This window comes from Pongo abelii, chromosome 3 (assembly GCF_028885655.2).
Source record: "Pongo abelii isolate AG06213 chromosome 3, NHGRI_mPonAbe1-v2.0_pri, whole genome shotgun sequence".
Taxonomy (NCBI): Eukaryota; Metazoa; Chordata; class Mammalia; order Primates; family Hominidae; genus Pongo; species Pongo abelii.
In genome coordinates this window covers 57,351,521-57,378,730 of record NC_071988.2, presented here as the reverse complement: position 1 = coordinate 57,378,730, position 27,210 = coordinate 57,351,521, and positions in this window count along the sequence as shown.

Genomic DNA, 27,210 nt, shown 5'->3' with positions numbered 1-27,210 from the left:
ACATATATATATATATATCCTATGAGTTCTGTCCCTCTAGAGAACCCTAACTAATGCAATCTTTGCTACTGAGATGAGGGAAAAGTCAAAGTGATGTTGTAGATTTTCATTGAGAATTAGTGGTCAATGTTAGGCAATTTTAAAATTTTACCTTCAATATTTTTTCCTATGAGTTATTAATCAGTTTTATTTGTTCAATTGAGTTTGGTCGGGGAAAGTTTAGGTTGGTATTCTTTCAAAATTAAGATTCAAGCATGTTTACCAGACCTCTACACTTACAGCATAAGTTCTGTTCTGAAAGTAAAGATGGCATGCTTTTCTGAATCATTCATAGTTGGTCTGATAAGCACAGAAGGCACTGAGAAAGGTAGTTGATATAGGTCCTTAATCATTCCAATCATAGACTAAGATAATTCATCAGTGCTATCCATTCATACACAACAGAAGTTCTTTATTTCCCACCAGTAATGCAGGTTTATAGAGACACGGGGAAAACACCCTAAATGGTTACCTAAGCTCACCAATATCTTATCTGGCAGTCCAAGATCCGTTTGATATACTGAGAAAGAAAAATCTATCACAGCAAGATGTATTGCTAAACATTAACCTCCTTTTTTTCTGTTTAAAAATCAATTTCAAAAACTTGCATTGCAGGAAATGTGATAAATACATTTGTGTAATCATATATACTGTTCATATTAAAATGGCATGGGTTATCCAAAATCTATAGCTATATTGATAAATAGCTGAGTTTGTTGTAAATGTGAAATATTATCTGCTAAAGGCAATCACTGTAATTAGCTTGCTAAGGCTACTTTAGCTTTTCTGTGATCATTTTTGTCCTCTATGTTTCCCCAGTGAAAAAAGTCTTGTCTTTTTTTTTGTAGCTCATATAGAAAAAAATGTTATTTTCATCTTCCCTGAAGCAAATAGAGTACAGTAACAGCAGAAAGGAAGAAAAACAATCACAGTACAGGCTGGCCTCCTATTGAAAGGCAATGAAAAATAATTTTTCCCACAGATACCTTTAAACTCCTTCTCCTGGATGAACTCTTCCGAAAACTTTCAACTGCATTGGGATGTATGTTTGTTTAATTATATGAGGTAACAGAAAATATATCCTGGTACATTCCCTTGCTATAACTACTTATGCTGTGTATGTATCATTTTTAGAGTTTAAAAGAAGAACCAGAATTTCCTTTTATTTCTCATAATATTTTAGTTATATCAATTATCCTTATTGAATGCTTTGTTTAGTGCTTCCAGCTGTACCAATAATATTTGTTTGTTTATTTGTTTTTGGTATTTCAAGCAAATATATGGTAATATAAATAATATAGATTCATCATTACTATTATCTGCCAAATGGAAAGATTGTGTATTTTAAGCCAATTGTTCTTTCTGTTCCATATTATAAATATACTATCTTAACTATCCAAGACTGATGAGGACTTGTTCTACTCAATATACTGAAACTTGATTGCCCTTACACACACACACGCACACACACACATGCATGCATACATACAGAATTATCATCCCTGGGCCAAAAATTTCACATGCAATATTTTCTTCAGCACTTAAAAATTATAGCAAACATATAAAGTAAGTTCTCTTGTCATCCCAAATTACAGAAATTTGGGATCCCAAATTTTAGAAAAAAAAACCCTAAACTTAAAGATACAAATAGTAACTCCACCAAGTTTACACCAAGTGGTTGAGCTCAAGTTTATGTTTGGATCCGTCAAACTTCAGAAATCTATGATAAATGCATTACAAAAAATGATTTTGTGTGCTGTTTTGGATAAAACAATTTATTGTATCCCTAAGGAGAATTTTGTCATTAGATTTCATACGGACACCTAACTAGAAGAGAGGATAGACTGATGTTCTAGCCAACCATCTCACACACAGCAAGATGACTGAGGAGCAGATGCCAATACAGGAGATCAATAAAGGTTTTAAAGGTTTTTTAAAAACTCATAATTTCCTTTTTAAAAGGCAGTTAACAACCAATAAATTACTTTTAGGTGAGAATGAACAAATGAGTTGTCAAGGTTTCTATTGAAAAAGTTAGAGGATACGAGTAGACAAATGCAATAAAAATTTAAATTATATCCACAAACAAACTTCCAAGTCCATAAGCAAAATGGAGAAAAAAATTGCCAAAAGCTGAGAAACAAAGAGGAGAGATTTGTTACGTGTCTTGCTCCATTGTTATCAAACTGTCCCTAACACATAAACAAGTTATGCTTTGAGATGGCATGTTCATGGAAATGAACAACATGAGTTTACTTAGTTTTGACTTAGCCTGAAACAGACAAGGGAACTTGGTGAATCAAATATATAACGGGCTGGGGTATTTTTTTGTTTGTTTGTTTGTGACATGGTTTGGCTGTGTCCCCATCCAAATCTCATCTTGAATTGCAGCTCCCATAATTTTTGTGTGTTGTAAAAGGGACCCGGTAGGAGATAATAGGATCATCGGGGCAGTTTCTCTCATAGTGTTCTCCTGGTAGTGAATAAGTCTCATGAGAGCTGATGATTTATTAGGGGAAACCCCTTTCCCTTGGTTCTCATTTTCTCTTGTCTGCTGCCATGTAAGAGGTGCCTTTTGCCTTCTGCCATGTTGTGAGGTCTCCCCAGTGACAGTGAACTGAGACCATTAAACCTCTTTTTCTTTATAAATTACCCAGTCTCAGGTATGTTTTTATCAGCAATCAGTAGTGTGAAAATACTAATACAGTTTGACTAATTTATAAAATTTTATTTTACTTTTAATTTCAGGAAAAATCCCATTTATGACTTGGTTTATATTATAACATTCTAAAATAACCAAAAGCATTGATACCTTACAAAATTAACATTAATGCCTGAATAGCAAATTATCGGTCTTTGAATTTTGTCAATCAATTATGTGTTTTGATTTTTTTCTTTTTTTTTACAGTTAATATTAATCAGGTTCAAAACAAGGTCAAAGTTTTGTTTCTGGTGTGCTATAGACTAATATTTATGTCCTCCTAAAATCATATGTTAAAAATCTAATCACCAGTGTGATGGTTTTGGAAGATGAGGCCTTTTGACAGGTGATTGGGTCCAGAGAGTGAAGCCCTCATGAATGGGATTAGCAAGCACCCTTATAAAAGAGAACCCAGAGAACTCCCTCATCCCTTCCACCATGTGAGGACAAGAAGATGGCCAAGTATTAACCAGGAAGTGGACCCTCATCAGACACTGAATTTCCTGGCACTTTAATTTTGGATTTCCCAACTTTTAGAACTGTAAGAAATAAATAAGCTACCTAGTTTATGGTATTCTTTTATACCAGCTTGAATGGCCTAAGATTTGGGGGTATTATCTTAAGTTTCTCTTACTCTTTTTTAAAGTTTTCATTTTAAAATAATTATAGATTTACAGACTTATAAACTATGGCACAATATTAAAACCAGAAAACTGATGTTGGTACACTCATAGGGCTAATTGGGTTTTCATGTGCCCATTGTGTGTATGTGTATGTGTGTGTGTGTCTATGCAATTCTGTCATATGCATAGTTTTATATGACCACAACTGCAATCATGAAACAGAACTATTCCAAGCTGTACTACAAGGTTGTTTTTAAGTTAATGTATTTCCCATGTTTACCTTAAGCAGCATTAAGGTAAAATATTGTGTAAAAACTTTGTCACTGTAATAACTATGTCTCTTTATTAGGTATTTGCAAAAAGGGAGTATATACAATCACTCTTTGATAAATAATTATGTTCTCTATGATAATAAAGTATACAGCTTTATAGTATCTATTTCAATATTTAACTTCGTGAGTATTCTCAAGCCTATTATGAACCTTACCTGGTTTCTCTTCACTTAAATTATCTCACTATCACATATTGTACTTGTGACTGAAACAATAACATAATGGAATAAATTGTGTAGCTGGGTTTCTCTTGGACAGTTAATTTGTTTCAAAATAGTAGTCAAAGGATAGAGGAATGTTTAATTTATATCATGCGTACTGAATTTTTCTCACTTCCATGTTGTTTTGCATCATCAATTTCTCAGCTTAGCTACTAAAAAGAGCTAGAAAAAATAATTATATGACAGGGCTATGTGTTTATAATTACATCCCAAGCTAAAATGCTTTCTGCAACACAATACAAATACACAGTAAGTGTGACTTCAATAAATGCTACTTTTTCTCAGACTTGAAGCTATTTTGAGTTCAACTGAATCCTTGACTCTGCTCCAACCCTTTTTCTTCTTTATTCTATAGCCTGAGTGTTTTTAAACAGCATTTTATCAATATGCATTTCATTTCTTTTAAATAAGCTTCAAATACATGGTGGTAGACAAAAGATGTATACTCTCTTATTGTAGGAAATTCTGTACTAGACCTTTTTTTAGTGGCTAAAAGTAAACAAAAGTGATTTCCTAAACTGTTAGAAAACCTGAAACTAGAAAGGTTAGAGCAAGATGGCTGAATGGAAGCCTTTACTGATCATCCTCCCCACAGGAACACTAAATTTAAACAACTAACTACACACAACAACAACAAAAAAATCATCGTCATAAAAAAACAAAATCAGGACTTGGGGCAGAGCAAGAAAATAGAATAGAAGACTATACCAGTTGTCCTCCCCACAAGGACACCAGTTTAACAATTATCTGCACACACAAAACAAAGCACCCTCATAAGAAACAGAAATCAGTGTAGCACTCACAGTACCGAGTTTTAACTTCCTGTCACTGAGGAGGCAGTAAATTCAGTCTTGAATCACCGATGCTGCTCTTCTCCCATCCCCCAGCAGAGGCAGCATGATGTGTAGAGCATTTCTGTGCATTAGGGAGAGGGAGATTGCAGCAACTGTGAGGCATTTAACTCAGTGCTGCTCTATTATAACAGAAAACAAAACTAAATCAAGCTCAGCTGACAATTGCCACCAAAGGAGCATTTAAACCGGCCCTAGCCAGAAGAGCATTGCTGATTACAGCAGCCTGAACTTGAGTTCCTGCAAGCCTGACCAGCACAGGCTAAAGTTCTTTAGGGCCCTAAATAAACTTAAAAACCAGTCTAGGCCACAAGGACTGCAACTTTTAGGAGAGTCCTAGTGCTGAATTAAGCCCAGAGCCAGTGGGTGGTGGAGACAAGACATACTAAGACACTAGCCAGGGTGGCTAAGGGAGTGATGAAATCACTACTCCCCTAACCCTAAGCTGCATAGCTTGCAGCTCCAAAACAGACCACTTTCCTCCACTTGAGGACAGGAGAGGGAAGAGTGGGGAGGACTTTGTCTTACATCTTGGATGCCAGCTCAGCCACAGCAGGATAAGGTGCCATTCAGAGTCGTGAGTCCCTTTTTCTAGGCCCTAGCTCCCTGATGACATTTTTAAACACAACCTGGAATAGGAGGGAACTCACTGGCTTTAAGGAAAGAACTCAGCCTTGACAAGATTTATCACCTGCTAACTGAAGAGCCCTTGGACCCTGAATAACCAGCAGTGATACCCAGGTCTACATCAAGGGCCTTGGGTGAGACTCTGAGACTTGCTGGCTTCAGGTGCACTTAACACATTTACAGCTGTGGTGGCTACAAGGTTGAGATTCCCTCTTCTTGAGACAATTGGAAGGGAAAGTAAAGGGCACTTCATCTTGCTCTTTAGGTACAAGTTCAGCCACACCGTGGTAAAGAACTTAGTGGAACCTCAGCATCCCCGATTCCAGAAACTTGCTCTTGTATGGCATTTCTGCACCTGCCCTGGCCCAGGAAGGAGCTCTCTGCCTTGAATGGTGAGTCCAAGGCCAGGCAGCATTCGCCAAAAGCTGACTGAAGAGTTCCTGGCCCTTAAGGGAACATTGATGATAGTCTGGCACTACTCCCTATGGGCCTACGGTGGTGGTGGCAATGGAATGAGGCTCCTCTGCCTTTGGAAAGGAAAGGGAGAGTTGGAAGGACTGCATCTTGTGGTTTAATTGCCAGCTTAGCCAAGGTACAATGGAACATAGATAGACTTCTAAAGTTACAGGTTAATGAAACAAAAAGTAGGTTTTTTTTCAAAAGTTTAATAAAATTGACAAAACTTTAGTTAGAGTAAGATATAAAAAAGAGAAAACATCCAAATAAATAAAATCAAAGATGAAAAAAGGAGACATTATAACTGATACTGCAAAATTTCAAAGGCTCATTAGTGGTTACTATGAACAACTACGTGCCAATAAATTGGAAAACCTAGAAAAAATGAAAGAATTCCTAGACGTATGCAACCTACCAAGATACAGCCAAGAAGAAATCCAAAATCTCAACAGACCAATAACAAGTAACTAGATCAAAGAAGCCACAGTACAAATTCTCCTAAAAAACAAAAGACTAGGACCTGATGGCTTCACTGCTAAATTCTATCAAATATTTAACAAACTAATACCAATTCCACTCAAACTATCATAAAAAAAACAGAAGAGGAGGACATACTTCCAAACTCATTTTATGAGGCCAGAATGACCCTGATAATAAAATCAGACAAAACCATATCAAAAAGAAAACTACTGGCCAATACAGCTGATGAATATTGATATAAAAATCCTTAACAAAATACTAGCAAACTGAATTCAACAACATTAAAAAGATTATTAATTATAACCAAGTGAGATTTATCCCAGGGATGAAAGAATCATTCTATATATGCAAATCAGAGTATGTAATAGATCATATCAACAGAATAAAGTACAAAAAACATATGATCATTTCAATTGACGATGAAAAAGCATTTGATAGAATTCAACATCCCATCACGATAAGAACCCCTGAAAAAAATGGGTATAGAAAGAACATACCTCAACATAATAAAAACCGTATATGACAGACGTACAGTTAGGTTAGTATCATAAACAATGGGGAAAACCTGAAGCTTTTCACTAAGATCTGAAACATGACAAGAATGCCCACTGTCACCACTGTTATTCAACATTGTGTTGGAAGTACTAGCTAGAGCAATCAAGCAAACAAAAGAAATCAAGGGCATCCAAATTGGAAAGGAAAGAATCAAATTATCTTTGTTTGCAGATGAAATAATCTTATATTTGGACAAACCTGAAGACTCCACCAATAAACTGTTAGAACTGATAATTGAGTTCAGTAAACTTGGAAGATACAAAACCAACACACAAAAATTAGTAGTATTTCCATAGGCCAACAGTGAACAATTTGAAAAAGAATTTAAAAAGCAATCCCATTTATAATAGCTAAAAATAAAATTAAATACCTAGGAATTAACTTAACCAAATAATTAAAACATCTCTATAATGAAACCTGTAAAGCACTGATGAAAGAAATTGAAGAGGATAAAAAAACATAAAAAGTTATTTCACGATCATGGATTGGGAAAAAGTCAATATTGTTAAATGGTCAATAAACCAAAACGATCTACAGATTCAATGCAATTCCTATCAAAATGCCAATGATTTTCTTCACAGAAATAGAAAAAATAATCCTAAAATTTATATAGAGCCACAAAAGACCCATAATACCCAAAGGTATCCTAAGCAAAAAGAACAAAACTGGTGGAATCACACTGTCTGACTTCAAATTACACTACAGATCTGTAGTAATCAAAACAGATTGGAGATCCCAGAAACAAGTTCTCACACACACAAGGAACTCATTTTCAACAAAGATGCCAAGAACACACACTGGGGAAAGAACAGCCTCTTCAGTAAATGGTGCTGAGAAAACTAGATATCCATATGCAGAAGAATAAAACTAGACCCCTATCTCTTACCATATTCAAAAGTCAAATCAAAATGCATTAAAGACTTAAATCTAAGACCTCAAATTATGAAACTACTAAAAACATAAGAGAAACACTTCATGGCATTGGTCTGGGCAAAACTTTTTTGGGTAATACCCCACAAGCACAGGCAAATAAAGCAAAAATTGTCAAATGGAATCACATCCAGTTCAAAAGCTTCTGAATGGCAACGAAAACAATCAACAATGTGAAGAGCCAATACATAAAATGGGAGAAAACATTTTCAAAGTGCCCATCTGACAAAGGATTAATAACCAGAATATAGAAGGAGCTCAAACAACTCTACAGAAAAAATTTTAATAATCCAACTAAAAATGGGCAAAAGATCTGAATAGACATTTTTCAGCATACAAATGAGAAACAAGCATATGAAAAGGTGCTCAACATAATTCATCATCAGAGAAATCTAAATCAAAACTACACAGAGATATTATCCTACCCCAGTTAAAATACCTTTTATTCAAAACACAGGTAATACCAAATCCTGGCAAGAATGTGGAGAAAAGGAAAACCTCATACACTGTTGGGAGGGATGTAAATTCATACAATCACACTGAAGAATAGTTTGGTAGTTCCTCAAAAACCTAAAAATAGCGGTACTATACGATCCATCAATCTCATTGCTAGGTATATATTCCAAATAAAGAAAATCAGTATATAAAAGGAGTATCTGCACACCCATGTTTGCTGCAGCACTGTTAACTATACCCAAGATTTGGAAGCAACCTTAGTATCCACCAACAGGTGAATGGATAAAAACACTCAATGGCATACTCTTCAGCCATAAAAAACAATGAGGCCCTGACATTTGCAACAACACAGAATAAACTGGAGGTTGCTATGCTAAGTGAAATAAACCAGGTACAGAAAGACAAACATCACATGTTCTCACTTATTTATGGTAGCTAAAAATAAAAACAATTGAACTCATGGAGATAGAGAGTAGAAGGATGGTTACCAGTGGCTGAGAAGGGTAGTGAGATGGTTAATGGGTATAAAAATAGTTAGAAAACATAAATAAGACCTAGTATTTGATAGCACAACATGATAACTGTAGTCAATAATCATTTATTTGTACAATTTAACCCTTTCTCATTTAGAAAAAAAAACAAGTGCAGATTGCTGCCAGCACTCTTTTAATTTTACATAAACACATCTTTGAGGCTAAAGCAAATCCGACTGATGTTCAATGTGAAAATAAAATGTAAAAACAGTTTTTGAAGTTATTTCTAAACAGAACTAACATCAGAAACGTCTGAATCATCAGAATCATCTATTTCAGAAAAATTGGATTCATCAAATGAATCTTCAGCCAACTGAGAATGAAGTTAACATCACATGTAGAAATGCTACGTTTTCTAGGATTTGACATTTTCAGCACTTGAGAATGACTATATTTTGTACATGGAAATACCACTACTAAAAACAGAATGCTATTAATAGAATGACATTTTTTTGTTTCCAAAGTTGATATAGTAGAGTGATGCAAAAATAATAATGACAGTGAGATATTTTGTGGCAAAGTTATCTCAGGGTAAACAATGTAGTCACAAGTGTTGCTGGTGAGTATTCTTGGAACAAACAGAAAAAGGGTTAGAATAACTAAAAGACTATAATTTGATTATTTGTAACACAAAGGATAAATGCTTGAGAGGATAGATGCCCATTTTATACAACGTAATTATTACACTTAGTATGCCTGCATCAAAACATCTCATGTATCCCCACAGACCTACTATGTAGTCACAAAAATTAAAATAAAAAATCTTTTTAAAAAGGACCAAAAAATCATCTAAGCAATCACAGAAGTGAGTAGGAATTCTCGAATTTCTGTTGACATAATCCTCATTTCTCCCAGCAGTGGCTGCGTGGCAGGCAGAGACAATCTAAGTCCTTTGGGGAGGGTGAGCACAGTGCTGCCCTGTAGCAGCAGAGAGCAAAGCCATTCTGGGCTTAGCCAGCACTCATGCACAGAGGATGCATTCGGAACAGCCTTAGCCAGAGGGCAATTACCCATCCCAGCAGTCAGAACTTGAGTTTTTGGCAAACCTCACCACCACAGGCTACAGTGCTCTGGGGTTCTAGATAAACTTGAAAGAAATTTCAGTCCGTGTGTCCCTGTGGGCAAGTGGTGGTGGTAGCCACTGGGAGAAGCTCCTCTGCCTGTGGAAGGGAAAGGGAGGAACAAGAAAGGCACTGTCTTATGGTTTGGTGCCAGCTCAGCCAAATGCAGTAGAATGGCACACTAGGTAGATATCTAAGCTTTTTGACTCCAACCTTTGGCTCACAGACAGCATCTCTGGACCCACCCAGCACATGAGGGAACTCACTGCCCTGACGTAAAGGGTGAAGGATACAAGCCAGGCTGGCTTCCACACTTGCTGATTGTGGACACCAAGTGTCTTGTGTGAAAATAGGTAGTAGCTATATAGTGGTTACAATGAATCTTGGGTAAAACACAGTGCTCTGTTGCTTTGAGGTCTCTCCCTGCATACTCCATTGGTGGTGGCCATAAGGGTGCTTGAATCCCACCATCCCCAGCTCTAGCCATCTCAGTATAGAGGGAGAGACTTCATTTGTTTTGGATAAAGTAAGGGAAAAGAATAGGAGTCTCTGCCTAGTAATCTAGAGAATGCTTCTGGATCTTAACCAAGACCACAAAGGCAGTGATGAGTATGCAAGAACTATAGCATTATTTGGCTTGGAGCTTAAGTTGCTTCAAATACCTGAAAAACCTTCTCAAGAGAAACAGGCACAAACAAGCTCAGGCTGAAGACTGCATAAAAACTTCACATTTAAATGCCCAGACTCTGAAGCACATCCAAACATTTCAAGATCATCCAGGTAAAATGGCCTTACCAAATGAACTAAATAAGGAACCAGAGACCAATCCTGGAGAAACAGAGATATGTGACCTTTCAGACAGAGAATTCAAAATAGCTATTTTGAGGAAACTAAAAAAAAATTGAGATAACAGAGAAAATTAATTCAGAATTCTATCCATTAAGTTTAACAAAGGGATTAAAATCATTAAAAAGAAGCAGAAATTCTGGAGTAGAAAAATGTAACTGACCTACTGAAGAATGCATCAGAGTATCTTAATAGCAGGATTGATCAAGCTGAAGAAAGAATTAGTGAGCTTAAAGAAAGGCTACATGTCACTATATAGTCAGAGGAGATGAAAGAAATAAGAATAAACAAAAGTACAACTACAAGATCAAGAAAATAGTCTCAAAAGGGCAAATCTAGGAGTTATTGGCCTTAAAGAAGAGAAGGATAAAGAGATAAGGGTAGAAATTTTATTCAAAGGGATGCTATCAGAAAACTTCCTACACCTAGAGAACTATATCAACATTCAAGCACAAGAAGGATATAGAACACCAAGCAGAGTCCACACAGAGGAGTCTACCTCAAGGCATTTAATTATCAAATTCCCAAAGGCCAAAGATAAAGAAATTCTAAAAGGAGCAGAAAAAAAGAAGCAAATTACGTAAAACAGAACTCTAATACATCTAGCAGCCAATGTTTAGTGGAAAGCTTACAGATTTTCTTACAGGGGAGGGTGGCATGACTTACATAAAGTGCTGAAGGAAAAAACAAAAACAAAAACAACTTTACACTAGATTAGTTTATCCAGCAAAAATGTACTTCAAGCATGAAGGAGAAATAAAGGATTTACCAAACAAACAAAAGCTGAGGGATTACATCAACAGCAGATCTGTCCTACCAGAAATGCTCTAGTGATTTCTTCAATATGAAAGAAAAGGACATTAATTAGCAATAAGGAATTATCTGGAGGTTCAATTGGAAAAAGAGGACATTAATGAGCAAATGAGCAATACCTAATCACCTGAATGTACAAAACTGGTAATAATAAGCACACAGAAATACACAGACCACTATAGCACTGTAATTGTGATGTGTAAACTACTCTTAAGTAGAAACACAAAATGATGATCCCACAAAAAATAATAATTACAATAACTTTTCAAGATATATACAGTACAATAAGACAGAGTAACAATAAAAAGTGAGAAAGTGGAAGTATGACGATAAAGTTTTTATTACTGTTCTCTTTGCTTGTTTGTTTATGCTGTGTTAAGTTGTCACCAGTTTAAAATAATGGGTTATAAGATATTATTTGCAAGCCTCATGGTAACTTGAAATTGAAAAACATGAAATAAATATACAAAAAATAAAAAGCAAGAAATTAAATTATAACACCAGAGAAAGTCACCTTCACCTAAAGGAAGACAAGAAGGAAGGAAAGAAGGAAAAGAAGACTACAAAACAATCAGAAAACAAAAAAGAAAATGGCAGTAGTAAGACTTATTCATCAATAATAACGTTTATTATAAAAGGACTAAACTCTTCAATCAAAAGACATAGAGTAACTGAATTGAGTTAAAAAAAAAACAGCCAATTATCTGTGGACTGCAAAAAACACACTTAACCTATAAAGATACACATAGACTTAAAATAAATAGATGGAAAAAAGACTCCACGCAATGAAAACAAAAAAGCGAGCAGGAATAGCTATACTTATATCAGGAAAAAGTACATTTCAAGACACAAACTGTAGGGCCAGGAACGGTGGCTCATGCCTGGAATCCCAGCATTTTGGGAGGCTGAGCTGGGCAGATCACTTGAGGTCAGGAGATCAAGACCAGCCAGGCCAACATGGTGAAACCCTGTCTCTACTAAAAAAAAAATGCAAAAATTAACCAGGTGTGGTGGTGTGTGCCTGTATTCCCAGCTACTTGGGAGGCTGAGGCAGGAGAATCACTTGAACCTGGGAGGTGAATGTTGCAGTGAGCCAAGGTCATACCACTACACTCCAGCCTGGGCAATAGAGCAAGACTCCATCAAAAAAAAAAAACACAAAAAAAACCCTATAAAGAGAGTTAAAGAATGCCATTATGGAATAATAAAGAAGTGCATTCAGTAAGAGAATTGTATTAGTCCGTTTCACCCTGCTATAAAAAAATAGCTGAGACGGTAATTTAGAAAGAAAGTAAGTTTAATTGGCTCGCAGTTTGACAGGCTATACAGAAAATATGATGCTGCTATCTGCTCAGCTTCTGGAGAGGCCTCAGGAGACATACAATCGTGGTGGGTGGCAAAGGAGGAGCCAGCACTTCACATGGGCTGAGCAGGAAGAAGAGAGAAAGAGAGGGGAGGTGCTATACACGTTCAAACAACCAGATCTTATGAGAACTCACTCAGCAGCGTGGCAGCAGTACCAAAGGGAATGGTGTCAAACTATTCAGGAGAAACTGCCGCCATGATCCACTCACCTCCAACCAGGCTCCACCTCCATCATTAGGAATTATAATTTGATACGAGATTTGTTGGGGACACAGTTCCAAACCATCTCAGAGATATAACAGTTGTAAATATGTATGCACCCAACATCACCCAGATACATAAAGCATATATTAGGGTTAAGGAGAGACATAGACCTCAATCCAATATTAGCTAGAGTCTTTAACACTTCACTTTCAGCAATAGACAGTCTTCTAGTCTGAAAACCAACAAAGAAATATCTAACTTATCTGCACTGAAGAACAAATGGGTCTAATAGATATTTACAGAACTTTTCATCCAATGGCTTAGGAATACACATTCTTCTTCCCAGCACATGAATTATTTTCAAAGGTAGACCATACGTTAGGTCACAAAACAAGCCTTAAAACGTTCAAAAAATTAAAATAATATTGCACATCTTCTCTGACACAATGGAATAAAACTAGAAATAAATAAGGAGACATTTTAGAAACTACACAAACACATACAAATTAAACAATATGCTCCTAAATGACCAGTGGATCAATGAAGAAATTGAGAAAATCAGAATATTTCTTAAAACAAATGATAATGAAAACAAAACATACCAAAACAGACGGATACAGTGAAAGCAGTACTAAGAGGGAAATTTATAGCTACTAAGTGTTCATATCAAAATAGAAAAAAAACTTCAAATAAATAACTTAATGATGCATCTTGAAGAACAAAACAGCAAAAGAAAACCAAACCTAAAATTAGTAGAAGAAAAGAAATAATAAAGATCAGAGCAGAAATAAATAAAACTGAAATAAAGAAAACAATCAAAAAGATCACCAAAAGGAAATGTGTGTTTTTTGAAAAGACAAAGAAAATTGACAACCTTTAGCCAGACTAGCTGAGAAGAGAGAAGGCTCAAATCAATAAAATCAGAGAAGAAAAAGGAGACATTACAACTGATACTACAGAAAGTCAAAGGAACATTAGTGGCTACCATGATCAACTACATGTCAATAAATAGGAAAATCTAGAGAAAATGAATTCCTAGGCATATACAACCTGCCAAGATTAAATTATGAAGAAATTCAAAATCTGAACAGAGCAATAACAAGAAATGAGATTGAAGTCATAATAAATGGTCTCCTATTAGAGAAAAGCCAGATCCCATTGTATTCACTTCTTAATTCTACCAAACATTTAAATAACTAATACCAATCCTACTCAAACTATGCCGAAAACTAGAGGAGGAAGGGATACTTCCAAACTCATTCTATGAGGCCAGTATTACCCTGACATCAAAACCAGACAGACACATTAAAACAAAGAAAACTCCAGGCCAATATATCTCATAAATATTGATGTAACAATTCTCAAAAAGTACCAGCGAATGGAATTCAACAATAAGTTAAGAAGATCGATCATTCATCACTATCAAATAGAATTTATCCCAGGGATGCAAGGAAGATTCAACATATACAAATTAATCAATGTGATAAATCATATCAAGAGAATCAAGGACAAAATCCACATGATTATTTCAATTGATGCTGAAAAAGCATTTGATAATATTCAATATTCTTTCTCATTAAAAACCCTTGAAAAACTGGGTAAAGAAAGAATATACCTCCAAATAATAAAAGCTGTATACAACCGATCTACAACTAGTATCATACTGAAATGGGAAAAAACTGAAAGCTTTTCCTCTAAGATATGGAACAGGACAAGGATGCCTACTTTCACTACTGTTATTCAACATAGTACTGGAAGTGCTAGTTAGAGATATCAGGCAAAAGAAAGAAAGGACATCCAAATTGGAAAGAAAGAAATCAAATTATTCTTGTTTGCAGGATGTGATCTTATATTTGGAAAAACCTAAACATGCCACCAAAAAACTACTAGAACTAATAAACAAATTCATTAAAGTTGCAGAATACAAAATAACAAACAAAAATCATTTGTATTTCTGTGTGCCAAAAGTGAACAGTCTGAAAAAGAAATCAAAGGGGTAATCTTTTTTAAAATAGTCACAAATAAAATTAAATACCTAGGAACTAACCAAAGAAGTAAAAGATCTCTATAATGAAAATTATGAAATGCTGATGAAAGAAATTGAAGAGAATACAAAAATATAAAAGAATCAATATTTTGTAAATGTCCACACTACCCAAAGCAATCTACAGATTCACTGCAATCGCTATCAAAATACCAATGACATTCTTCTTCACAGAAATAGAATAAACAACCTCAAAATTTATGTAAAACCACAAAACGCCCAGAATACACAAAGCTATCCTAAGCAACAAGAAGAAAACTGAAGGAATCACATTATCTGACTTCAAATTAGACTATGGAACTATAGTAACCAAAAGAGCATAAAACAGAGCTATAGTAACCAAAACAGTAAAAACAGACATATGGACTAATGAAATAGAATAGAGAATGCCAGAATAAATCCACACACCTACAGTGAACTCATTTTGAACAAAAATGCCCAGAACATACACTGAGAAAACACAGTCTCTTCACTAAATAGCCCTGGGATAATTGGGAATCTATATGCAGAAGAATGAAACTTGATCTCTATGTTTTGCAATATAAAAAATTATATCAAAATGGGCTAATTATTTAAATCTAAGACCTCAGACTATGAAACTATTACATGAAAACATTGAGGACACTTTCTAGGACATTGGTCTGAGCAAAGATGTCTTGAGTAATATCCCACAAGCACAGGCAACCAAAGCAAAAATGGACCAATGGGATCACATGAAGTTAAAAAACTTCTGCACAGCAAAGGAAACAACAAAGTGAAGATATAAAACACGTAATGGGAGAAAACATTTGCAAACTACCATATGAGAAGGGATTCATAACCAGAATTTATAAGGAGCTCAAATAACTCTATAAGAAAAAAATTATAATATCATTAAAAATGGGCAAATGATTTCAATAGACATTTTGCAAAAGAAGACATACGAATGGCAAACAGGCTTATGAAAAGGTGCTCAACATCTTTGGTGGTGGGAGGAAGTAGGGCTGGTTAATGGGTACAAAAAGTAATTAGAAAGATTGTGTAAGACCTACTACTTGATAGCACAACAGGGTGACTATACTCAATACTGATTTAATTATACACTTTAAAATAAATGAAAGAGTATAATTAAATTATTTGTAACACAAAGGATAAATGCTCGAAGGGTTGGCTATCCTATTCACCTCGATTTGGTTATTACGCATCCCATGCCTGTATCAAAGTATCTCATGCTCTCTATAAATACAATATATATGCCTACCAGGTATCCACAAAAATTAAAAATTAAAAAAAAAACCCACACACACCAAATCTGAAACTGTGACATTCAAGTAGAATCTAAATCTGCAGGCTACGATTATTTCAAATCAAACTGTGTATTTTAACTAGTCAGGATCTAGGAAATCAGCAGTCAATTAAAGCAATATCTAATGGAAGAAGTTTACATTCAATTTTATGCTCTTAAACGTCCTTTTTTAAAATAAAATTTATTCAGAGTTGTTAATGATATAAAACACAGTGTCACTTAGTCAATTTCCCTTTTATGATTTCCAGTAAAATGAAGCAAAATACTGATTTTGAATCATAAAATAAATTAGTTACTCTGCTGAATAAAGTCTCTTATTTTTGGATAGCAGGGCTTGATATGCCCATAAACACACACACAATCGTGTAAGGACTTTCAATTTGTTTGTTTGTTTGCTTGTTTGTTTGTTTGTTTGAAATGGAATCTTGCTGCTCTGTCATCCAGGCTGGAGTACAGTGGTGCGATCTCGGCTCACTGCAACCTCTGTCTCCTGGGTTCAAGCAATTCTCCTGCCTCAGCCTCCTGAGTAGCTGGGGTTACAGGTGCCCGCCCCCACAACCAGCCAATTTTTGTATTTTTAATAGAGATGAGGTTTCACCATGGTGGCCAGGATGGTCTCTATCTCCTCACCTCATGGTCTGCCGGCCTCTCGAAGTGCTGGGATTACAGGCATGAGCCACCATGCCCAGCAAGGACTTTCAATTTTAAAGTCCTGAACAATAATTATGTGTATCTGTGACTTCAGCAAGTTCAGCGATATGGTTGAATCTAGTGTTCTTTACCATCGGTCATACTAATTACTTTCCTTAAACATCTTTAGTGTTATAAATATCACTCATGAAGAAAGCACTATCATCTAATTCTGAGTATTTAGATAACATTTCAGATAATCTCATAGCTTTCTGAGGAAGATATAATATCCAACATTTTATCTCACTAATCTTTCTTCCTTCCTCTCTCTTTCTCTCTCCTTCCTTCCTTCTTTCTTTCTTTCTTTCTTTCCCTTCCTTCCTTCCTTCCTTCCTTCCTTCCTTTCTTTCTTTCTTTCTTTCTTTCTTTCTTTCTTCCTTTCTTTCTTTCTTTCTTTCTTTTCCTTCCTTCCTTCCTTCCCTCTTTCCTTCCTTCCTTTCCTTTCTTTCTTTCTTTTGTAATCCTTGGCTTTCTCATATTTTGACTTCTCTTTCTTACTTAGACTATTTGTCCTCTTCTTCCTTTGGCTAAAATACTCTCCCATAAGCTTGTCCTTATTTGACCTGACATTTATTGCCTTTTGCTTTGTCATAGTTTCAGTATGCTATTAAACCTTGACTCTAGTTCTAAGCAAACTGCCCTTGTCTCTAATTCTGCTATTTTACCCTCTCGTTATTTTAGTATCTCCCACATAATCACAAATTCAAAATGATAAAGCAGATGGAGAGAATTCTAATGTTACAGATATTTATTAAGAGCTTACTTTGTCACTAGGCAATGCTGGGCTCCATGGGCATGCAAGAAAAGCATCAGCATGTACTTTTAGATACTGATCTGCAGTACTCTAAATAGTTGAAATCCCAAGCATTGAGTGCCTGACAGTTTATTCATGTAATTATCATCTGCTTTGTACAAAGCACTCTAACAACTACTTTTAAGTGATAATATAAGATGGATTTTTTTTTTTTTTTTTGAGACGGAGTCTCGCTGGTTGCCCAGGCTGGAGTGCAGTGGTGCGATCTCAGCTCACTGCAAGTTCTGCCTCCTGGGTTCATGCCATTCTCCTGCCTCAGCCTCCCGAGTAGCTGGGACTACAGGCACCCGCCACCACGCCCGGCTAATAGTTTTTCTTTTTTTTTTTTTGTATTTTTAGTAGAGACAGGGTTTCAGCATGTTAGCCAGGATGGTCTCGATCTCCTGACCTCCTGATCTGCCCGTTTCGGCCTCCCAAAGTGCTGGGATTACAGGCATGAGCCACCGCACCTGGCCAAGATGGATTTATAATGACTGTATAGCCAAAGTATGCATATATCAAGTGAATAATCTAAAATACACATAAAATCAGCAAGTAATTAATATGAGAGATTATACCCATATTTTGTGCCTGAGACTGTAAAAAAAAAAATCTCCCTTTATTCTCACAGCATCCCTAGAAAGTTTCCTACAGTTGTAATTCACACTTACAGATAGAAACAAGGCTGCAAGATATAAGAATAAATCTTGATTTAGTATACCAGATTTGGCTTCATATTTACCTCATGCCAACATCTGTCTTAGTAACCAATACATCTTTCTATTTTAAGGTGCAGAGGAGTAAATATTACAACCTTCCACTTAATGGAAATGTTTGTAAACATAATAAGCTATATAATACTAAAATGGATTTTAAATTGATTTTAAAAGACACAAATTAAAATTAGGCATATTTACTATCTCAACTTTCATTGCATTCCAATTTGATAGTCATTTAGCCTTTGCTTCAATACTCTCAACAATCAAAGGCTCACTTCGTTGCACTGCTGATTATTTCATTAATGGTCAGCTGCGTTTGTTAATACCTTCATCTATTCGACATTAATTTTTGAAGAACTTTTATGTGAGGGGCACTATGCCAAGCACTAAAGACAAAAAATGAAGTGTTAGGACATGTATCTGTGTTCAAGGAGTTAAAAATCTATTAGATATTTTTAATTTTTTTTCCTGAAATTTTCTTCCCAGTCATTTTTGCATGTCCATCCTTACAATACTTTGGAGAACACCAGATAATGAATTGCTACAGACTTGTATATGACAGCCTTTCAAATATAAACATATGACAATAGCCATCTGCCCTTTGTCTTTCCCTTCTAAAAGCTAATAATTATTTAATCCCTTCAAATGTACTAACCCCTCATCATCCATATTGTTCTCATTTTTATACAGTATAATTTTTTAAGATGTGAAACATCAAATTAACATAATATTCAAGATGTATGCTGAGTAGTACTTAATATAATTAGAGTTATATTTTCTATAATGTCAACATTATATGTTTTAAAAGCAACTTAATTGTATACATAATCTATAACATTTATGTTACACTCTTGCCTCATATTAATATTGCAGCCACTTATAAACGCAGAGTATTTTCTCCTGGATTATTGCTAAATGACCATCTAAAAGTTATGCAACATTTAGAATTTTTTATTTATAATTGCATATTAACAGTTGACTTAAAATATGTGTAATTTGATATTGATTCTATTTAATATGCTTTAGTAATTTTCAGACTTAATAAGCACCCGTTCATAGCTTCATTTATATGAGCAGTTATACTTATGAACAAATGAAAAAATGCAGAATTATCTCTCTATTACAGTTTATAATTATGTGTAGAGAAACGTGGAATAAAAAATTATTAGGAATGGTTGAGTTTATATTTTGTTCTTTTTAATTTTTATTTTAGTTAAGAAAGTCTTCTTGGAGTACGTGTTTTTTGCTAGTTTTTATCAAAGTGGTATACTTGTTTGGTGACAAAGGCTGTGTTTTGATTAAATAAATGCCATTTAAAAATTGGAGAGAATAAAAGTGAGGATGGTTTACATAAGTTTTTCCACTTTTATGAATCTCCATATATGACTGAATCAACAGGCCTGGATCAGGATGAAAATAATACAACAGAAAACCATTCTTCTTCTTCTCCTTAACCTCCACTATGTTTTGCAATCAGGTTTCAGGCACAGACACGTCCTCAATATGTCAATGTGAAGACTCGTTTTTAATACATTTCTATGTTTTTTAGGTGTTTTAGTGTAATCATCCTTTCTCAGTAATAACTCATCTGTCCAATGTCTGTTCACAAGTCTCGCTCAGTGTTTCAATCTCAAAGCTCTTCCGAGAAAAGACGTGTGCAAATAAAAATAAGAAAATATAAAAGCCCATGAAAAGAAAAGGGTTCACATTTCCCTATGTTTTATTTCGTATAGGTGGTTCTGACACCATGTTTTGTCTCACCGTCTCCAAAAAGAGTTTTTTATTAAATATTTTGGTAAAATTAAAAACATATTTTTAAAGCATTTTCTGTTTTTGTAGTTTTGGAGAAGGCTACTGAAGGCAGATGACCAAACCCTGGGTCCTTCAACTGCCTCTTTTTCCACTAGAATAAAGAGATATTCATAAGGGAAAAGTTTGATGTCAACCAAACAGCTCATCCTTACTGGCATATATTTTTACTAAGGTCAAACTTCATTGGAAGGTACATCCCAGTTATTAACCCATGTCTTCCTTGCAGTTATAGATAAGTCTCTAGAAGGCCAGCACACAGATGAAATCGTGGATTTGAGGACCAGGAGGCCCCGGATTGTTCCCTACGGGCTTTACCTTCCCATAATCATTTTGTCTAAAAGGTCTAATTTGACCAAGAAGCATTATATTCTTACTATTCAAATATATTTTTCTAAAACTCTGGAGATGATATTAATTTCTGTGATACTTCTGTAAACATATTTGTAACATAGGAGTAATATGTTAAATAATTATTGACTGAGTACCAAGTCCGTGACAAACACTCTGTTAGGCATTAAGTAAATCCAGCCAAAGAAGGAAAGACACGGGCATGGTCAGATACAGCTGAAAATCTAGTGAAAGCAAATATAGCTAAGTACATAATTATGTGTATTTAATATGTGCTTTGAGGGCAAGTAAAAGGCTGCTGAGAGATAATTATGGGTGAGGGAATCTACACTGAAAAGATGTTATTTAAGCAGATACATGAAGGATAGTAGGACTTAAGCGGCTAGAGTACAGAAAAAGAATACCCTAGACACAAAGAAAAGTGAATATGAAGGTCATGAGACAAGAAAGGGTTTCAGAATTATAGTTATGTTAGAATAACTGAAATATTATTGCTATAATTTAAAATCAAATTTAAGGGCCTACATGATTCAAATTATTAAAGCTATTTATTTGGAAAGTAAAAGTGAGTTACTATTTAAATAATGATTTATTTCCTTCATAGGGAAATCTCTTGGCTATCCCTGGTTATCTGATTGTTAGTGATGATTTCACAGAAATAATCAATTAGATTGAAGAAGGTCCAAGTCGGAGAATTTTTCTGAGCTAGACAATAATTTCAATAACAGTAATCATATGTAACTCACTGTTCTTCCATCTTTGTCCCGCTCTTATACTTTTTAAGGAATCAGCTGGCTTTATTTTATGTTCCCAACAAGAGTTTCTAGTGTCATAACCCATCAGAGTCTATAAAATGTTTAATCAAAATTGTTCCTTAAGCAGTTGACTACCTGCCTCGTCTTTCATCATCTCTTTTATTCACTTACAGAAAATACATAAGTGGTGTTCTGTGACTATTCTCAATGTTTCATTAGTTTTTTCTGTTTTCCATGAGAGTTCCCAGCAGCTGTCAATGACACCTCTCCTGGGTGTCCAGATCTCAGAAGACCTTACCAGAAGTTCTTCAGAAACTCCTCCTGATAGTCACAACTGGCTCACCCTAACAATCTCTAATGACAACTATCAGCTGCTGCAAGGTTTTTTAAAAAATGGATATCTAAAGGGACGTCTTCAAATTGCTTTATATTTGCATTAGGAAAGCAGATCTCTGGGTCAGCATCTGTTTTTCTTCTCACAGAGCCTTTGGAGAAATTTTCATTCTGACACTTCTTGATATATGAAGTAGAATATGGCATATCTATAAAATGCCTACTCATCATACATCAAGTAAATTTGTCAACCTTCTTTTTGGAGATGGTGTCTAGTTAGAAATCCAGCTAATTTACCAACAGAATATGAAAAACAGAACGAACGTGTCTATAGAATAAGTAGTAAAATAATGCTGAATTATCCGAATCCTCATAGAATGCAACCGAAAGATCCACAAGCTCTTTAATTGCTTAAATTTAAAATCAAGACTCACCAGTATATATAAAACAGGCTATGTGGAGCACTACAAAGCTGCCATTGCAAAATTGCAAGTGAAATTATTATTTTTCCTTTAAAAATAAAACCCTGAAACTGTTTGCAGTTGATATTGGCAGAAACTTAGGAAGAGATGACTTTGTGATTTGCCTTTTGTGAATTTTCAGTGCCAACCAGGCAAAACAGAATAAAATATAAAGTGATGGTAGGACATCTTAAATATACACCAAGGGGCTCTACAATTTCACTCATATGATTTCAATTTCTAGGGTCTAAGGATTTTTCAGATACATTAATGTTAAGCCAGATTCTCTCAGTGTCTAACAACTCAAACATTCCTTTTAAACAAGTTTGAAAGCTGCATTAACTCTTTCAGTGAAGTAACTTCCCCAGTAGTACTCTGGTGGCTGAAAGGCATGATAGTTTCTGAATATATCTCATTTTCTTAAATTTGAAAGCACAAGTCCAATTGGCCTTTTAGCTGCTAGAAAAGTTGCTTATATAAAATTGTTCCAGATGTTTCCCAGTTTATTGCAACTCTGTAAAGAGTCCAAGATCCATGTACACACTATCCAGCATAATTATTACTCAAAAGTAGGCGAAGTATTCTTTATAAAACCTGATTTCCAATTAAAAGTTTTAGAAGATTTCACATTAGAATATAGCCTACATTTCTCAACAAGTCATTTACCTAGTTTTCTAAGGACAGGCTTGATGGAATCTTGTTTTGCCAGCATTCATTAATTGGTGCCCTTGTTTATTCTCAAGATGTGCCTTTGTTTGGATAAAAAATTATATGGCCATCATTATTAATTTGGCATAAAAGATGTGATGAGCTGGTCTTGCCTAATAAAACTTTAGACTCACCTTCTGTCACTCCCCTCTGTCTTTCTGTAATCCAGCAAAAAAAGAACTGCTTCTTATTGTCTGAATGTGTGATACTCTCAACTTTGTGTTTACTCATGATGTTGCCTCTCCATGGGTCACTATACTTAGCACTCTGCATTTTACATAATTTGTATTAATTTTTAAGGAGAAGCTTCACTGCCATTTCTCCCTGGAAGCTCTGTCTACTCCTCTGGTCAGCACTGAGGTCTCTGATAGACTGCTCTTGCACCTTATGTATGTTCCATAATTTTCTCATGGTGTGTATGTTGCTTATATATGTCTGTTTACTTGACTGTCTTTTCAGGACATAGTTAACATTTTGAGGGTAGGGACATTTTGCATCATTGACTTCTAATCCCCAGTATTTTGCTGGCATATGAAAATATCGAGTGTTTTACATAAACAAAAAATGAATGAAAAAACGAAAGCATAGTTATTTATTTTCAATTTCATAACTGTATTTTATAATGGTAAAAAATCTGATTAATATTTAATGTTAACTAATTTCTTTAAAGTACATGTTTTTAACCAGAATATAGCAGTTTATCACTTATGTCACTTTATGCAAACTAAATATTTATACACTTGTATTTATGGTATACAGTAGATACTTTCAGACATTGTTTACTTTTCACACAAAAGAAATAAAACAAAGTTCTTTGTTGAACTTAAAATATCATTTAATTTTCAAAATGCTGATTACTATGCTACTGATAAGAAAACCTCATTTTCTTTAAAATGTGGATAAATCTTCAGAGATAAGGATATATCCAAATAAATGTCAATATTAGTTTTATCCACAGAATCCACAACTCTGACCATTCCTTTATGTACATGTCAAGCATGACTTTTAGATGATGTCTGCATGACTGACAGCAGAGAAGGACTGAGAATCATTCCCACTACCAATGTCAGACAAGCCAATTAATGTAGTCCATTTATCCCTAGGAAAACATGATGGGCAGCTCACTGGAAGTAAAGTATTAATCACTTCAATTATATCTTCCAGTACACAGACTTCAGGGTGATGTTTTAACAATGGTTATATTTTGATAATATCTCAAAATTGTTTGCTACCCTGCATGAAGCCTTATTTAATATTTTTAGAAATTCAAGCTTTTAAAAATAGCAACAACTACACTAGGATGGTGTTCAAGGTAAAAAAAAAAAAATGAGAGCAACAAATGTGAGCCATAGACAGACTGTGATATGCCAGGGGATGGAAGAGATATTATACATATAAGTACACACACACACATTTATATATATACACACATATATATACACACACACATATCTTATATAAAATAAGATATATAGTAAATGTATAAATATATCTCTTTATATATATAAATATATCCATATTATAAATCTATTTATATGGATATATCCATCCATCAACGCATGTCTCAAACATATAGTTATAGGATATATCCACAGCTAATTATCATTAAAATTCTGCAAATTGGATAAGTTCATTCCCATTTAGGAAGCAATAAGATATTTGTCCAAACAAAGAATTGTTAAAAACAGCTGTACTTGGATCAGACTTTGTCCATCTGCATTCATAATTGCATTGTATTTACTATGTGGTATTATCACTCTTATTTCTTATATACAAATCATATTCCTTTAATGAAGGGAATGCATAATATCTAAAACAAGTATTTTTTAATTTTTATGGATACATAGTAGATGTATATATGCATGGGGTACATGAGATATTTTAATACAAGCATACGATGTAATTATTACATGAGAGTAAATGAGGTATCCATCGACTCAAGCATTTATGATTTATTTGCATTAAAAACATTTTAATTATACTATTTTAGTTATTTTTAAATGTACAATAATTTAGTCTCTCTTTTGTGCAAATACTAGATTTTATTTATTCAATCTAACTATAATTTTGTACCCATTAACCAACCCCACTTCTTCCTCACACCCACTACCCTTCCCAGCCTCTAGTAGCCATCATTCTACTCTCTATCTCAAAGAGTCCAGTTGTGTCAATTTTTAGCACACAGAAATCAGTGAGAACATGTGAAGTTTGCTTTTCTGTGCCTAGCTTATTTCACTTACATAATGTCTTCCAGCTCTATCCATGTTGTTGCAAATGACAAAATCTCACTCTGTTTTATAGCTGAATAGTACTGGAACGTGTATATGTACCACACTTATTTTATCCATTCATCTGTTGATGGACACTTAGGTTTCTTCCAAATCTCAGCTATTGTGAATAGCACTGCAATCACTGCAATAAACACAGGAGTGCAGATATTCCTTTGATACACTAATTTCCTTTCTTTTGGTTATATACCTAGCAGTGGGATTGTCAAATCATACAGTAATTCTATTTTTAGTTTTCTGAAGAGCCTCCAACTGTTTTCCATAGTGGTTGTACTAATTAACATTCCCACCAACAGTGTATGAAGCTTTCCTTTTCTCCACATTCTCACAAGCATTTGTTATTTCCTGTCTTTTAGATAAAAGTTAATATAACTGAGGTGAGATAATATCTCACTGCAGTTTTGATTTGCATTTCTCAAATGATCAATTAAAATAATTCTCATCCTTAGGTCTAGGGATCTGGGGATATTCTAAAGAAAAACACACACACACATTTTTACAACTCTCACTACTCTCAGTACTTGCAGAACACTTCACTTCTAGTCACCTAATAGTGTGGGTTTTTTTTCCAAATCAAGCAATTCTTACTTTCTGGACACCAGCTAGGTGTCCTATAATTCAATTCAATGTAATTCTGACACAGTGTGCCTAGCGATAGCATCAGATCTCATAGCTTAATGGCCCTGTCACACTAGACTGACCCCACTTCTGATGACAATCCCAAGTTTTAGGGGGTGCCCTGTACTTCTGACCAACTGACTATAATTTGGGCTCACAATCCCTCCTTAGGTTTGAAAATTTGCTAGCTGCTTCATAAAACCCAGGGAAGTGCTTTATTTATGTGCACTAATTTACAAAGGATATTATAAAAAATATAGATACACAGACGAATGAAGAGACACATAAGGCAAGGCATGAGGGAAGGGGTGTAAACCTTTCATCCCCTCTCCTGGTGAGCCACGGTCCCAGAGTTGCATTCACCAATCTAGAAGTTTATCAAATCTTGTTGTTCAAGAGTTGCTACTTAATCTCTAGTCCCCTACCCCATTCCAGGAAGTCAAACTCGCAATCCTCTTATCACTTGGTGTGGTGACCATACTCATCCTGAGGCTGTCTAAAGGAACCTACCCTGTCATCTTATTAGCATAAACTCAAATGTAATAAAAAAGGGGCTCATAACAAATAACAAGGGCATTCCTATCACTCAGACATCTCCAAAAGTAGTAGGAACTCTATAGCAGGAACCTGGGATAATGACCAAAAATTTCATATTATATCACAGCATATAATAAATAGAGACTGTCACACATTTAAAATCAATTACTTGAAGACTTAGCTACTTTACTCAGAAACATACAAAATTATTTGAAAAATCCCCTCATATCACCTTAATGTGTCTCAAAAGAACCTGAACAATTATGTGTCTACATATTGGATCAACGTGGTTTAGAAGTTTTCTGAAAAATTAATCAGAATTACTTGCTCACACAAAGCTATGACCCTTTAGTAAAACACAAAACCAAATTGAGAAGAACTGGAGATATCTTATAATGTAATTAAAACAATGAGATTCCTTTTCCTGTTCCTGCTACAAGAATTAAATTGTACTTGACACTTATTCAATGTTATGTCATGGACTTTTAAAATATCTTCACTCTTAGTACAATATTTAATTTTTATCCTTGTTTCCTTTCTGCTTTCTAATTTACTTTTGATTTGCTATACTGTGGGAAATCTCCAAATTAGCAAATTTTGAATGTAATACAAAGAATATTTTTCTTTCTGAAGCATTTGTGAATAAGTTGCTGACATAATGCTGTATCACCCTTGGTTTCTTCAATGTGTATTTGATAAAACTAGTATATAATCTTACATAAATAC